This window comes from Lepus europaeus, chromosome 20 (assembly GCF_033115175.1).
Source record: "Lepus europaeus isolate LE1 chromosome 20, mLepTim1.pri, whole genome shotgun sequence".
NCBI classification, from domain to species: domain Eukaryota; kingdom Metazoa; phylum Chordata; class Mammalia; order Lagomorpha; family Leporidae; genus Lepus; species Lepus europaeus.
In genome coordinates, this window is record NC_084846.1 from 33,717,852 (window position 1) to 33,734,188 (window position 16,337).

Sequence of the window (16,337 nt, forward strand, 5' to 3'; positions counted from 1 at the left end):
CTGCAAAATTGAAACAGAGGTGTTTGGAGAATATGATTCCACCAGTGGGGAATGCATGAATGGAACTGGCAAGAGGAGAGTCTTGAAATGCACAACTCCAGGGTGCCAGGTCCTCTCTGTACCTCCTCTTCGAAGGACAGTCATTCGGGTACCACCACAGTCAGTTTTGTTATTGTTGTTGCCATAATTGAGTCTTACCCTCAAGTGCATTTTTATTTGCTTAATTTTGCTGCTGTAAACTGAGTGTTCAAAAATATACTAAAAAATATACTAAAAGGGCCAGCGCCGCGGCTCACTAGGCTAATCCTCCGCCTTGCGGCGCTGGCACACCGGGTTCTAGTCCCGGTTGGGGCACCGATCCTGTCCCGGTTGCCCCTCTTCCAGGCCAGCTCTCTGCTGTGGCCAGGGAGTGCAGTGGAGGATGGCCCAAGTCCCTGTGCCCTGCACCCGCATGGGAGACCAGGAGAAGCACCTGGCTCCTGCCATCGGATCAGCGCGGTGCGCCGGCCGCGGCGCACCTACCGCGGCGGCCATTGGAGGGTGAACCAACGGCAAAAGGAAGACCTTTCTCTCTGTCTCTCTCTCACTGTCCACTCTGCCTGTCAAAAATAAAAATAAATAAATAAATAAATAAAAATATATATACTAAAAGAAGTTTATGTCACCATTAAAATGGGAAAGACATCACAGGCAATAAATGGAAAGTCACACCGGAACACATTCACCGGAAATAGGACCAAGGGTGCTGTGTGCCTGCAGCACACTGGGCTTTGAGACTGTCATGGCACAGAGCTGCTGCTTGCCCTTTAAGATGATCACGAACCAGAAAACTGAAGAGGAAATGACCTTCACCGTGAGTCAGCGTTTCTATGCTGTGCTCTCTCTCTGGAAGGCGGGGAGCAGGGGGAGTCACACAGCCGCCCCTCCCATCCCCTCCGGATCCTCCAGTCCTTGTCCCTCCACCACAAGGGTCTCTTTTACTCACCGCCTGGGTCTCGTGTGTGCCTGGGACTCCCACAAGCACGGTGGCAGGTCTTCCTGCGCTGTTCTGGCCACCACCACGGGCATCTCTAGCTCTTGTCATCAAAGGTGGAGACTTAGGGGAAGTCTCCTGAAACGTGGCCACCTACACAAAGTGACGGATGACACGTCAGCCGCCTGGCAAGGGGCTGCTGTCCTGTAACTTCCAGAGCCTGGCTTGGGGATTTACATTTTTATTGATTTATTTACTTATGTCTGAACATCAGAGACACAGAGAGGGAGAGACAGACAGACACAAAGGCAGAAAGAGAAAGATCTTCCATCTGCTGGTTTGCTTCCCAAAACCCATAACAGCCAGGGCTGGGCCAGGCTGAAGCCAGGAGCCTGGCACTCCATCAGAGTCTCTCAAGTGAGTAGTAGGGACTCAGCATTGAGCCACCATCTCCTGTCTCCCAGGGTGCCAAAGGTGGAATTGGTAGTGAAAGCTGGAATGGGACTGATACGGGATGCAGGCATCCTAAGCGGTGTGTTACCTGCTGTGCCATGCACCGCCCGTGGCCTGAGATTTAATCTAGTGCAAAGAGCTAGCTCAATGCAGTAGGAAATGAACAAGGTAGTGTTGGAAAGGGAAGCAAAGAAACTGAAGGCTGCCCTGGCCAGCAGAAACCGAGGGTGGAGCAAATCCGGAGCACAGGGCACTGCAGGGAAACTCAAAGCATGCAGCTCACCCAGAAATTCCAGGAAGCTAGGCACCTCCCAGCCTAGAGCTGGTACAGGGTGGGTCTGGCTGGGGAAGGGAAAAGGAAAGGGAAAGGGAAGATGAGGCTGGGCCTGGGCCAGGATTCTGGGAGCTGAGCCTTCCCAAGGGGAGGGGCTCCTCCGGGCCAGTGCTGTGCAGCCCCAGGAAATCTCCTAAGGGACAACCAGGCCCATGGAGGTGACCAGGAGGCAAGACCCCCCGCAGGGTGAATGGTGGACCAGCACCCGCCACATGGACAGGTGAAGCTACAAAGACCCAGGCAGCAGTCCACCACCCAAAGCTGTCTCTTGAGGCAAAGGCAGGTGGGAAGATCCTGCTGGCAAGGAGGGTCCCCCGAGGGACCTAGGTGGGGTGAGGTAGGCGCCCCCCACGCACTCCCCAGCCTCCCGGCTTTCCAGTCTGCTCCCAAGGAGCCGGAGAACCCCAGGGGCCATTTGGCACTGCAGGCCTGGCCCTTCCTCTTGCAGTCATTTGGGGACTGAATCAGTGGATGGACGATCGATCTCTCTCTCTCTCTCTCTCTCTCTCCCTCTTCTTGTTACTCTGCCTTTCAAATAAACAAATATCTTTTTTTTCAAACAGGAGAAAAAAATGTTATGTCTACAATAATGAAAAGAAATCTGGTACAACACACTGAAATTCAAATAGACTTATTTTTTAAGATTTATTTATTTGAAAGGCAGAGTTAGAGAGAGGCAGAGGTGGCGGCGGGGGTCGGGGGGCGTCTTCCAACTGCTGGTTCACTCCCCAAATGGCTGCAATGGCCAGAGCTCAGCCAATCTGAAGCCAGGAGCCTGGAGCTTCTTCCAGGTCTCCAATGTGGGTACAGGGATCCAAAAACTTGGGCCATCTTCTACTGATTTCCTAGGCTATAGCAGAGAGCTGGATCAGAAGTGGAGCAGTGGGGAACTGAACCGGCGCCCATATGGGATGCCAGCACTGCAGGAGGTGGCTTTACCTGCTATGCCACAGTGCCGGCCCCCTCAAGCTGACTTTAAAGGAAGAATGTTCCTGCAGATAGAGGAAAGTATCCTAATGATATGATGATCATTTTTCCAGGATGATTCAAAAACATAGATTGGTATGCATCCAATAACAACTTATTAAAATATATAAAGCAAAAAACTGACAACAGTAAAAGGAGAAACAGACAAACCCACAGTCACACAGGAAGGCACTTTAACAGACTTCTCCAAATAATGGAAAAGGCACGTGAAATAACAAAAGTAACAAAACAGCCAGAATGTGGGGGATCTGAGCAAATCGACCTGCAAGTTTATCCTCACTGGCACACCAGGCTCCACAGGCAGGGAACGCAGGGCGCCGGAAAGGCACGTGCGGAGTCTGTCACCACCGACCCTATTCCAGGCCAAACACAAGTTCTTAACAAGCTTCAAAGCACCAGATCACTGCGACTCTGCTCTCTGACGGCAGCCGAATTAGGTTGAAATCCCTAAGCAAAAGGCATCTAGAAAATCCCCAACTTCAGAGGCAAAGAAGTAGAAATGGAAATTAGAAAGTATGTCCAATTGCATGCTAAGAGAGCAAAATCTGTAGAATGCAGCTAGAGAAGTCACAAAAATGTGTAGCTTTCTATACATGTATTTGACATTTGCATGCTTTTTGCATGGCCATACAAATACACATACACACTAAGAAAGAAAGATCAAAAGGAAATTCATATCAACTGGGATTATTTCTGGGTGGTGAAATTACAGGAGATTGATATTTCTTTCATTTTAAGTGGGGGCAGATTCCAAATTATCTAAAATAAAGCCACAATTTTGTGCATGAGATCAACGCGGAACCCCTTGAATGGAGGGAGGCCAGTGTCAGCCCAGATTTCTGGGGAAGGCAAGGGAGTCCCTGGGCTTAGCCTAGCGTGGCTCAGGGCGGGGGACTCTGCAGCTGACCCTCTGTCAGGCTGCAGTGTCATGGCACATTCCCAGGTCACTGAGACTCATGAGAGAAATGATTAACTTGGAAGGAACTCTTGGGCGGAGACCGACTTCCTGTTTCTGTCCCAATCTCGGGGAGGCCCCGCAGAGACCACAGATACACACATTCAATGTCACGTTCCGCGGGGCGGGGAGGGGGGTTAACCCAGGCTCTCTTCCGTCCTTTCCGCTGTGCCAGGAGAACTTTTCCATGTCTTAACAACTTTGTCCCTAAGTATAAAAACACCACCTGCTAACAGTGGAAAATGGAGTGGAATGCAAAACAAAGCAGAGTTTAGGAAGAAAGTCAAGTCGCCACTACTGTCTCAGGCAGTACCTCCTTTCCTGGGGCCTACGTCATATCGCGCCTGTTTCGGTCTGTTTGACAGCATGCTGTTTTTTCTGTCCGGGGCTTACCAGGATTCAAATTTCCTCTTCTGAGCTACAGAAGCTGGTTCCTGACTGCCTGGGTTTCTAGAAATCAGAACGCTTCGCTTTGCCTTGTTTCCTTTTGTAAAGAAGACGAAGAACTCTGGCAAAAGCTCTGCCCTGGAGAAAGTTCACGTACCAGAGAGAGGCTCAACGCAGGTGCCCCAAAAAACCCCGGCCTTGGCCTGGCCCTGCCGGCCTGAGCAGGTGCAGCCAATGTGCGCAGCCAGCAGCCTCCACCCAGCTGCCACGCTGCATGATCACGTCCCAGTAACGCGCTGAGAGGCAGAGGACACGGGGTTGACCACGCAGCCTCTGCAGCTGCCCCTGGCTGAGTGTGAACTGCTTTGCCACTGACCGTCAGACTGCAGGGAGCAGGGGCAGGTCGAGGGACCTGTGTTTCTGGAGTTTAGTGGCAGGATGGCCATGTGTGAGCGACTGAGCCTCTCTGCGCCTCCAGTGCCCCACAGTGAGACTCCCTGCCTCCGAGGGTTGTTGTAAGACACTCAGCTCCCTGCCCTCTCAGAGTTCACGGCCGACCGGGCAGGGCGGACAGACCCAGAAAGAGGAAGCAGCAAGGTGGTGAGCGTGTGGCACAAGACGTGGACAGAAGAGCCCACGGCCCTGCTTGGGCTCCGGCCACCACAATCTAGTAGAGACCCTGAGAGAGCTGCATCCCAAGAAGCCACAGCACATGAGTAGGGGGCCGGGGCCACCCACTGCTGCAGGAAACAGCTCCACAGCCCCCCAGCCGCACACTCCTTTAACACCCCCATCAACAGACAGAACCGCAGCCTGGCCCGCACCGTCCACTCAGCAGGAGCTCTGCTCTGTGCAGCCGTCCAGCAGCGCTGAGCACAGAGGTCACTCTGCAGGCAGCGTGACTCTGAACGCCTCCCCCTGGACCAACAGACACGGCTGGCCTTCATCCCAACTGACAAGGGCTTGGCGAGAACAAGAAACCTCCAGAAAACGATTTCCCGGTAGCCACGCTGGCCTTGCGAGTTCTCTTTTCTTAGACGCCCAGTTGCTGGGAATCCTCACTCGCTCCTTTTTAACATATGTGTATTTCAAAATAAATGGCACAGCTTTCTGCCAGCTCATGTTGCAATACCACCAGACAGGATTCCTACACATCTGAGGCCTACTGAGCAAAGCATTTTGCCGCCATGGAGCACATGCTAACTCAGAGCTACAACCCAAAGGTTATGATTTTTTAAATTTTCATTTATTTGATGTGCAGATACAGCCCAGCCCACAGTCATCGGTTCTGCCAGAGGTATCCTCCATCTCCTCATTCACTTCCCAAAAGCCCTCAGCAGCCAGGGCTGGGCCAGGCCCAACTTGGGAGCCCAGAACCCGATCCAGGTCTCCACGTGGGTGGCAGGGACTCACATACTTGATCCAGCACTGCTGCCTTCCGTGGTCTGCATTCAAAGGAGGCTGCACTTGGAAGCAGGGCTGGGACTTGAACCCAGGAACTCCAGTACTGGGATGTGGGCACCCTCAGTAGCATCTTAACTGCTGTGCCAAATGCCTATCCCTCAAAGGTTTTTTGTTTTTTTAAATAATGAGCTCTCTGTACTCAGACCACTTCACAAGTAATTCTGCAGCTGATACTTTCTGCACACAGACTGGAAACAAGTCCAAACGTAAAAGCAAGGTCAGGGCCGGCGCCGCAGCTCAATAGGCTAATCTTCCACCTGTGGCGCCAGCACACAGGTTCTAGTCCCGGTCGGGGCGCCAGATTCTGTCCCGGTTGCCCCTCTTCTTGTCCAGCTCTCTGCTATGGCCCGGGAGTGCAGTGGAGGATGGCTCAAGTCCTTGGGCCCTGCACCCTCCTGGGAGACCAGGAGAAGCACCTGGCTCCTGGCTTCGGATCAGCGTGGTGCGCTGGCCGCAGCGGCCATTGTGGGGTGAACCAACATCAAAGGAAGACCTTTCTCTCTGTTTCTCTCTCTCTCTCATTGCCCACTCTGCCTGTCAAAAAAAAAAAAAAAAAAAAAAAAAAAAAAGAAAGAAAGAAAGAAAGGAAGGAAGGAACTCCCTGAGCACATTAGGAGAGCGAGGCCCATGGAGGTGAGCTGGGTGAGGCCAGACGGTGGGAAGTCGGCTCAGAGGATTAGGGTGTCTGCCCTGGGAGCTCCTCACGCCCCCTCCACCAGTCGGCACTTTTGACAGCTGACACCCCTCAGGTTCAGGGACCCCTCTCAGCAAAGAAAAGTCACTACCATTTGTTTTTCAGGGACTACAAAACTAGCTATTTATAGAATTATGTTTAAAAATTAACATGTGGCAACATTCTCTGTCGACTCCAAACTTAGAAGTAGTCCATACAAGAAGATATTAACGTCCTAAAAAGGAAAAAAGGCAGAGACACACAGCTGGGCGACCCCCAGGCCTGCCTGGTTTCCACCTGTGCCAGCTGGGGAACCAGGTCTGGTGGCGTCATCCCCTCCTTCCCCACTTGTCCCCACACCAGAACCACGGCCATCTCAGCCCAGCCCACAGTCATCGTTTCTGCCAGCATCACCTTTCTATAGGAAGCCACACTTGCATAAAGAAAGGTGCTGTTAGAGCACCTTTAATCATGGCTGCGTACCTCAGGCAGGCCAGGGGACATTCTCCGCAATGGCCTCGTTCCCAGGGACCTCAGCGCTCAGCTCTGCCTCTGATTTCCAACCCGTGGAAGGAAAATGTTCAGAGCCCATTGACCGGGGGTTCATTCAAACCAAACACACTCCCTGGGCACCTGCAAGCACACGGAAGGCCCGTCCTGGGCTGCTGGGGCATCACAGCACATATGATGGGAACGGCTTCACTTTTTAGTAGGAGGCCATCACCTCATGACTTGCTTTTGAAATGAGGAGTCTAAAGTAAAAAATCAATCCCTGAAAAAAAATATAGGACAGAGTAAAAGAAAAAGCCGAAATGCCAAAAAACCAAAAACCCACAACTGGGTTTTTTCTTTAAAAACCCCAGGACGTCAGGCAACACCCAGTGAAGATCGTTCCACGACTCCCACGCATGTCACCATTTCCTCTGTGTTGCAATTCCCCTTCTTTTCCTGTAACACAAACCTCGGAACACTAAATGGTCAGCTCCACTGCCTTGTGACCTTCTAACCCCAAGACACGCTTTCACTTTCACTTCTCACAGCAGATGGACGGTGCTGAACTGACCCTGCCCTCTCCCGCCCAGTGTCCCAGTGTCCGATCCCTACCTAAACGACTGTCGTTACCAAGGAAACCTTTTAGATTCTCTCTCCCCTCCTGTAAAAAGCACACCGGACACTAAAGTCCAGCAAACACCATCTCCAGCGAAGCCACAGCCTGTTCTACCCAACACAGGCTTTCAAAACATTCTGTCCACTGCAGTCATGCACAGCAGGAACAGAACACGGATACTTATTTGTGGAATTAAAATAAGGTACAGTGAAGCCACCATTCACCCGACCTCATATTGCACCATGTGCACTGGAACAGGCTCCGCCCACCTGGTTGTAATCCTCAGCTTAGCCTGAAGACCTCCCACGAACCCACCAACACTGAGCAGTCTCTGGGTTCGCCTGAACGAGGTTCACTGTGGTGGATTTAATCTGCCGCCTCCTGAGACTGGTTTTGCAAGGGACAAGGACACTTACACAGTGTCTGTTGCCAGTGACCTTTTGGACATTCAAGGACAAAGCGATACCGCGAGTGACACGGCTCCACCATTGTTCAAGTTGCCCCAAGAGTGAGGAACCCCCAGGAGGCTGGCCCCAAGCCGGTTCTCAGACACAGCAGGACACACATGCATGTTGGCCACTCCAACTGGGCCCTCCTTCCCCTGCCGCAGAAGCCACACAAGTCCCTGCTTCCACTGCTGCCTATTTGTTTTTCTTGCTTTGTTTTCAATTCCTTCAGGAATTCAAACCAACAAATAATGCCAGTCTCAGATTCCTCGGACACACTAGAAAAGTACAGATGGCTCTCTCGGGAGAAAACAGCAGATGAATCGAACTCTAAGTATTATTTGAAGCTTTTAATTTCCACTAACATTTGCTTTAGGGATCTGACAGCTCTTAATCCCTCAGAAACTTAAAGCAGGGGCCTGCATTGTGGCTCAGTGGGTTAAACAGCTGCCTGCAACACCAGCATCCCATGTGAGCCCTGGGCCAAGTCTCGGCTGTTCCACTTCCCATCCAGCTCCCTGCTAATGCACCTGGGAAAGCAGTGGAGGATGGTCCACGTACTTGGGTCCCTGCCAACCAAGTGGGAGACCTAGATGGAGTTCCAGGTTCCTTGCTTTGGACTGGCCCAGCCCTGGCTGTTGTGGCCACTTGGGAAGTGAAGCAGCAGATGGAAGACTGATCTCTCTCTCTCTCTCTCTCTGCCTTTCAAACAAAGAAATTAATCTTTCAAAAAAAGCCAGAAAAGTCAGCCAGTGCCTCCTCTCATGTAGTCTGAACCCCAGACAAGCAGCCACTCTGCCTATAGACGAAGGGATGCAGACAAAGAGGCAATCGGCTGGGACACGATGGAAGTGAACACCCTTTCACAGCTGCCCGAGCCTTCGGGACCCCACGTGTCAGAGTCAACCATCTCCCAGGAAACCCTGTTCAGAGTGCACACAGAGCCAGGGCAGACTCTGCTGGAACCCCGGACGTTGGGGTGGAATGGAACGCTGGCCAATGTACCCATTTGAGAGGGGTGGAAACGGAGGCCCTGGAGAGCACACAGATTTGTCTGCCACAACCAGATCTAGAACCCAGGTCTCCTGGCACCAAGGCAAGTGCTGCTTTGGTTTCTTCTGGCCAGAACAGCCCTTCTGAAGCGGAGAGTATCCCCCACCCCCAGAGGGAGGAAAAGGGCAGGGGTCCCACCTCTCAGCCCATCTCTCCCCTCAGTGAAATTCTGGGGCCCTTCACCCCACCCCCCCGAGGGAGAGGCAGTCTCCTCTGCTTTCACACCGACTGACACGTCAGTGAAGTACAAACCCAGGCTGTCTGGGTCCAGTCACCGCCACCATGTGCGCGTCCCTTTGCACGGCTATAAAATGCCAACAACAGCAGCGGCAGCCTTACTGGCTGGCTGTGAGGCTTCAGTGAGCTGAGAACAGCACCAGTCATACAGCAAGCACACACAGGCCTGGCCAGGACTTCCCTCCGGTCCCCTCGGAGCCCAGCACTCACTACGAGGGACGGGGCCCATCCCGTTAGTCACTGAGTGTCCAGCACAGGGAGCAGGTGGGTAAAACCCGCAAGAGGAACGAACGGATCTGGTCCAGGGCACTGCTTACAGCAAAGGCTCCACCCGTGCTCACGTGATCCACATACTCCCTCAGAGAGTGTCACTTACCAAGTGGATTAGTGGGTTAATTCAAGTTTGCATCACCAATACTGGCTCTTGCTCTAAGGCATCAGTATTAGCCGCTGTCTCCAAAAGATTAGCTCAGTACCAGCTCTCAGTGTCAAGGCACTGTCTTTGCAACTGTTAGCTCCCTAACCCCTTCTGCTTGGTGACCATGCCCCCAAAAGGGCCTTGGAGGGGAATGCTGCCCACAATGATTGATTGTTTATCTGCTCTTTGACTTTTTTTCTTAAGGTTTAGTTATCTATTTGAAAGGCAGAGAGAGAGAGAGAGAGAGAGACAGAGAGAGGCAGAGACAGAGAGAGAGAGAGAGAGAGATCTTTTATCCACTGATTCATTCCCTAGTAGCCACAATGGCCCACTGGTTCACTCCCCAAATGGCCACAATGGCTGGGGCTAGTCCAGGCCAAAGTCAGGAGCCTGGAACTCCACCTGGGTCTCCCGCATGGATGCAGGGGCCCAAGTACTTCAGCCATCTTCAGCTGCCTTCCCAGGCACATTAATAGGGAAGCCACACGGGAAGCAGAGCCTCCACAATGAACTGGCTGGAAAACAAAGTTCCAAACCACTTCACTTGGGAGTCACACCTGAGTGTGAGCTCAGTAGGAAGAGCCTGGAACTGTGTGAGAGAGCTGGCGTGCTCATCGGGAGAAAGTGCTGCATGAGTGGCCGGGTCACAGGACATGTGTGACTGCTGGAAAGTGAGTGTCTGGGGCTTCTCGAGTGAAAAGTGCCCCATGAGATCACAACACCCGCATTAGTCACTGCAGAAGCTGGACTTCGAGTTTGGCTGTTAGCAAACAAACACTCCGCTGACTACTGGCCAGTGAGCAGGGTGCTGGGACACAGCTATCAGAGCTCAGCCAGCGTCTCGGGGTGCACTTCAAGCCAGCACACCCCGGGGCCACAGCGGTCCTCATCCTGGTAGAGTGAGGTGTGGCTCTCGGCGCAGGCCGGCCCAACCAGGCAAGATCCGCCTGAGCCACCAGCCCCTCTCACTCTGTGACCTGCAGACGGCTTCTCAGAGCAGGAGGAGGAAAGGGCACATCCAGCCGGGAGCAAGCGGATGGCCGTGTAAGAACATGGCCCTTCTGGAGCAAGCTTTTCCCCGGCCCAGAGAGCTCCAAATAAAGACACTCCCACCCCACTCCCACCCCACCCCCACCCCCACCCCACCCCCACCGCCACCAAATCCTGTGCCTCCCAAGTGTGCAAATTCCTAAATAGGGGTACTTGCGTTCCCCAGGTGAACAGGGCAGAACCCCTTTCAAGACCTCTGGGTTACAGCCTGACAGTGCAGAACAGACCAGCAAGAAAACGCGCCCAAGGCTCTTTCCCTCTCCAGGGGCTTCTAGCACATTTTGTACCTGCAGATCTAAGCCCCTGAGACCATAGCCACCCTCCCTTCACTCTTCGGGGTCTTTTGTTCCTGTTCCCAGGTTGCCAAGAAAGACTAGACTGGCCCCATGTCCATCCCTTGAGGCTCCTGATGAAGGATGCTGTGTGCCTAGGAGGCCCACACTCATCCAACGTAGAGCAGGTGCTGTGGGCTGGGCAGATTTCTTCCACACTGCTCTGGGCCTTGGGTATTTCCTCTGGAAGTTGAAAACTACAATCTCTGTCCTCAGAATTGTTTCACACATCAAGACAGGGCTGATAAAGCTTAGCAAAGAGGTCACGAGTTAGTTTTTTCTTGCACATTACTAATGATAGGGGGAAGGGGGTCCTCAAGTTTTCCACGCCTTAGAATAAAATTCCAAGTCCTCACCCAGCTCAGGAGGCAGTGCTTGGCCTGAGCCTGGCTCACTCTCGGGCTCCTCTCTGTACCTTCCTGCACCGGCCACTCATCAGCTTCTCGCTCACTCCACACACCCAGCTCTTTCCCACCTCGGGGTCGTCCATCATGCTGCTCTCTGCACTGGCATGAGCCATCACTTTCTTCCACCCGCAAGTCCTAGTTGCAAAGACTCCTTCCTGGAGAGGCATCCCAGAACCCCCTAATCCTAGTACATCTGCTGCTTCAGTGACAGCACTTACCCCAATTGCCAATTATCTTTTATTTGTATGTGTACACCCCACTCCCACTATAAACTGAATGTTTGTGGCCCCTCTCCTCCAAGCACAAGTTCATAGACTGAGGTCCTAAATCCCCAACATGACGGTATCTGGAGGTGGGGCTGCCGGGCTGGAGGATGTCGGGGTTGGGGGAGTCCCATATGGGATTAGTGCCCTACGCAAAAGATGTGAGAGACTCTCACTCTCTCTGCCACGTGAGCACACAGCAATAAGGTGGCTGCATACATGAACCAGGAAGACAGTCCTCACCAAACTCAATCTCACACTTCCAGGCTCCAGAACTGGAAGAAACAAATGGCAGATGCTCAAGCTACCCAGTCTGGAGGAGTTTGTTACAGCAGCTGAGCTGAGAGTCCCCAAAAGCCTGCAAGACCCATTTGACCAGAGGCTGGGTCTGTTCCATTCATTGCTATATCCCAAGTATGTAGGAGACTCCTGGCCCCAGCAAGACTTTGATAATAGTTGTTGAGTTACTGTGTTGCATAACAGAAGCCCCAAAGAATAAGCAGCAGCCAGGAGCTACAAATAGCAAACAGCCCCTCAGTACCAGGCAGGAGAACCAGCAAAACACTTCCCATCCCTGGGGAGGCCGGAAAGGCAACTGCTGTGTCCTTCTCAGAAAGGCTAAGGCTCCACAGGTCACTCAGTTGAGAGGCTTCTTTTTCTGGCTGCTGAGTTCTCTTGACCCAGGCCTCTGGGAAGATTGGCAGATCTCAAGCAGAGGCGACGGCCACTGGGGTGTAAAGAGGGAAGATGAGTAAGGCATTTCAACAGCAGCGGCGCACTTAGATGGAGCCACTACACTCTGATGGAATATTAGGTTAAGCTCTGTCGCTGTCCACTTGAGTCCTTGAGTCCCATCCTGGGCACTTCCAGGTCCCATTGCTCTGTTCCTGACCCCTGGCATACCTGTCTGGGAGAAGGCATGTTTTACTGCACCCAAGCTAACGATCTCTGAGACATCATTCATCTCAGAGAAAACATTATCCACCCTCAGAACGTTAGCCTGTACCAGTATAAGGAGCTCCTGTCCTTTTATTTTCTTCAGTTTACATTAGATCAAACCATCTAAGCTATGTTGAGGTTTAAAAGTTCTGGGAGGAGGGCTGGTGCAGTGACATAGTAGGCTAAGCCTCTGCCTGCAGCGCCAGCATCTCCTATGGGGTGCCAACTCGAGTCCCAGCTGCTCCTCTTCCAATCCAGTCCTCTGCTTATGGCCTGGGAAGACAGTGGAAGATAGCCCAAGTGCCCTGGGCCCCTGCACCCATGTGGGAAACCTGGAAGAAGCTCCTGGCTCCTGATTTTGGATCAGCCCAGCTCTGGCGTGGCAGCCATTTGGGGAGTGAATCAGCAGAAGGAAGATCTCTCTGTCTCTCCTCTCTGTCTGTAACTCTCTCTCAAATAAATAAATAAAATAAAAACAAGTTCTGGGAAGAAGCAGAGAAAGCAGAGGGAGCTCCCACTTTCACATCACAAGCAGACAGCTCTTTGGAAGCTGAGCCCTACGTACAGAAATCTGGCCTTATATGGCATAAGGAAGCCTGTGTGTTACTCCAGGAGGTGAGTGTGGGGAGATGCGTGGGGGGAGAAGGGAGGGAGAGGCACTCACTGAGCAGTGGGGGCAGGGGTAAGACCAGGGCTTTATGATCCAGCATTCGGACTAGCAGTTAAGAGCCCACCTCCCACATCAGAGGACCTAGCTTCAGCTCCTTCCTCCGTCTCCTGATTCCAGCTTCCTGCTAGTGCACACCCTGGGGAAACAGTGATGGCTCAAGTAGTTGGGGCCCTGGCACCCACATGGAAGACCTGGACTGAGTGACAGGCTGCTGACTCGGGCCTGGCCCAGCCCCAGCTGTTGGGGACATTTAAGGAGAGAACAGCAGATGGGAGCCCGGCCTCTATCTCTCCGCCCCACACCCCATCTTCTCTTCCTCCTCTGAAATAAATACATAAAAATAAAAATAAAAAAATAAAAAATAATAAATAAATAAATACATTTTAAAAATAAAAAAATAAGCCGGCGCCGCGGCTCACTAGGCTAATCCTCCGCCTTGCGGCGCCGGCACACCGGGTTCTAGTCCTGGTCAGGGCACGGATCCTGTCCCGGTTGCCCCTCTTCCAGGCCAGCTCTCTGCTGTGGCCAGGGAGTGCAGTGGAGGATGGCCCAAGTCCTTGGGCCCTGCACCCCATGGGAGACCAGGAGAAGCACCTGGCTCCTGCCATCGGATCAGCGCGGTGCACCGGCCGCATCGGCCATTGGGGAGTGAACCAACGGCAAAGGAAGACCTTTCTCTCTGTCTCTCTCTCACTGTCCACTCTCCCTGTCAAATAAAATAAAATAAAATAAAAGAACAGGACTCTACTTCCAGTCGAGGGCAGAGCACTCACTATTCGCTGAGTTAGGGCTATTGAACCTTGTCAAGCCTCAGTTGTCCCCTCTGCAAAATGGGGAAATGAGAACAACCACATACAGTCGTTGGGAAGATTAAATGACCTAAGGACAACAACAAAACCTGAAGACCATAGGCCAGTGGGGCACATGGCAAGTCTATGTAAGCATCGGACATTTTTTTTAAGATTTATTTATTTATTTAAAAGTCAGAGTTACACAGAGAAAGAATGAGAAAGAGAGAAAGAGAGGTCTTCCATCTGCTGGTTCACTCCCCAATTGGCAGCAACAGCTGGAGCTGTGATGATCTGAAGCCAGGAGCCAGGAGCTTCTTCCAGGTCTCCCACGTGGGTGCAGGGGCCCAAGGACCTGGGCCATCTTCTACTGCTTTCCCAGGCCATAGCAGAGGGCTGGATTGGAAGTGGAACAACCGGGTCTCGAACCGGCGCCCATATGGGATGCCAGTGCTTCCGGCCAGGGCATTAACTCACTGCACCACAGTGCTGGCCCCAGCATCGACCATTGTTATTTGGCATCTACAAGTCAGTCTCAAGTCTCAAGTCAGTCCATCCAGGGAGGAGGAGCCCCCCCCCCCCACCTTACAGATGGAGAAGCTGAGGACTGTGAGGATGAAGCATCCAGCAATGGGACCAAAGGCGTCACAATCATTCCCACCATAAGCATCAAAGCAAGGTGGTGTGGAAAACACTTCATGGGGAGCAGCGCATCCAGCACCCAGAGCCACCCTGCAAGTCAAATTATTCTCACAGAGGACTCAGGTAGACAGGGTCAGTGTCTTGGCCAAGGCCATGCAGTTAGGTTAGGAACTAGGTACGGGCTGGAATCCAGTTCTGACTCCTAAACCCCATGGGTTGTCGCCCCCCTCCCCTATTTCATAGACCTCGCATCTTCCCCTGACATCACCAACTGCCTGACCGCATGTTAAATAGCAAACACTGGCTCTGGGAGAGCGGCCCCCCACCTCGGTGGCTACCCACAGAGAAAAGCCCAGCTTATCACACAGTTCCTTCTGCCAAAATTCAGTTTGGAGATCACAGCAATTTGGGAATACCCTTCCAGAAAGCACGGGAAGTTCTTAGTCACTAAACCTTTAATCTTTGGGGGGATTAGAACAGCATAAATATTTCCCACGTAAGCCAGCATCTCCTAGAGCTGTTCCACGCTGGGAAGCGCTCCCTTAGCCAACGGCGTCTGCCTTCCCCATTGCACGCAGTCTGAAAGCATCTCCTACAGCATTCTCCAGCTCTTCTGACCCTAGCCTGTGTGGTGGCCACAGAACAACACAAGTGAAAGGGACATCAACGTTCTGAAACAAGTACACGAGGTCGCTTCGAAATGTTCATGGGGAAAAAAAAAAAAAAAAAAACTATGCATGGAGCTTAAGTTTTTTTGCAGGGGCCAGCACTGTGTCACAATGCGTTAACACCCTGGCCTGAAGCGCCAGCAACCCGTATGGGCAATGGTTCAAGACCCAGCTGCTCCACTTCTGATCCAGCTCTCTGCTATGGCCTGGGAAAGCAGCAGCAGATGGGGCCCCTGTACCCATGTGGGAGACCTGGAAGAAGCTCCTGGCTTTGGCTTCAGATCGGCACAGCTCTGGCCATTGTGACCAATTGGGGAGTGAACCATAGGACGGAAGACCTCTCTCTCTCTCTGTCTCTCCTCTCTCTGTGTAATGTTGACTTTCAAATAAATAAATAAATATTTTTTAAAAAAATTTTTGCACCAGAATAAACTTTTCTTTAACTCCACTTTTTCCATGAGCTTTTTGAAGTACCCTCGTATACCAGGGGTGCATTGTCATGTTTTATTAATATTAATCTATCGATGGGATAAGCACTGTGGCACAGCAGGTAAAGCCATTGCCTGCAACACTGGTATCCCATCCATGTAGGTGCCGATTTGTGTCCAAGCTGCTCCACTTCTGATCCAGCTCCCTGCTAATGCACCTGAGAAAAGAAGCAGAAGATGGGCCGGCACCGTGGCTCACTTGGCTAATCCTCCGCCTGCGGTGCCGGCACACCAGGTTCTAGTCCCGGTCGGGGCGCCGGATTCTGTCCTGGTTGCCCCTCTTCTTGTCCAGCTCTCTGCTGTGGCCCGGGAGGGCAGTGGAGGATGGCCCAAGTGCTTGGGCCCTGCACCCTCCTGGGAGACCAGGAGAAGCACCTGGCTCCTGGCTTCGGATCAGCGTGGTGTGCCAGCTGCAGTGCGCCAGCCAACGGCAGCCCTTGAAGGGTGAACCAACGGCAAAGGAAGACCTTTCTCTCTGTCTCTCTCTCTCACTGTCCACTCTGCCTGTCAAAAAAGAAAAAAAAAAAAGCAGAAGATGGCCCAAGTGCTTGGGCCCCTGCACCCATGTGGAAGACCCAGATGGAGCTCCTGGCTCCTGGCTT

The 16,337-nt window shown here is 52.4% G+C and overlaps 1 protein-coding gene across 4 annotated transcripts in view; it reads right to left on the reverse strand.

The window, feature by feature from the left end:
* The window catches only part of NOD1 (nucleotide binding oligomerization domain containing 1), a 44,439-nt gene that overhangs the window by 24,292 nt on the left and 3,810 nt on the right, over positions 1-16,337 (reverse strand). For 3 of the 4 annotated variants that reach the window (XM_062178145.1, XM_062178147.1, XM_062178143.1), the window contains exon 2: positions 986-1,126. The gene's annotated coding sequence lies outside the window, so the exon portion shown is untranslated. Of the gene's footprint in view, positions 1-985; positions 1,127-6,709; positions 6,999-16,337 lie in introns of all 4 variants that reach the window. The other variant, XM_062178144.1, reaches the window with a different exon arrangement.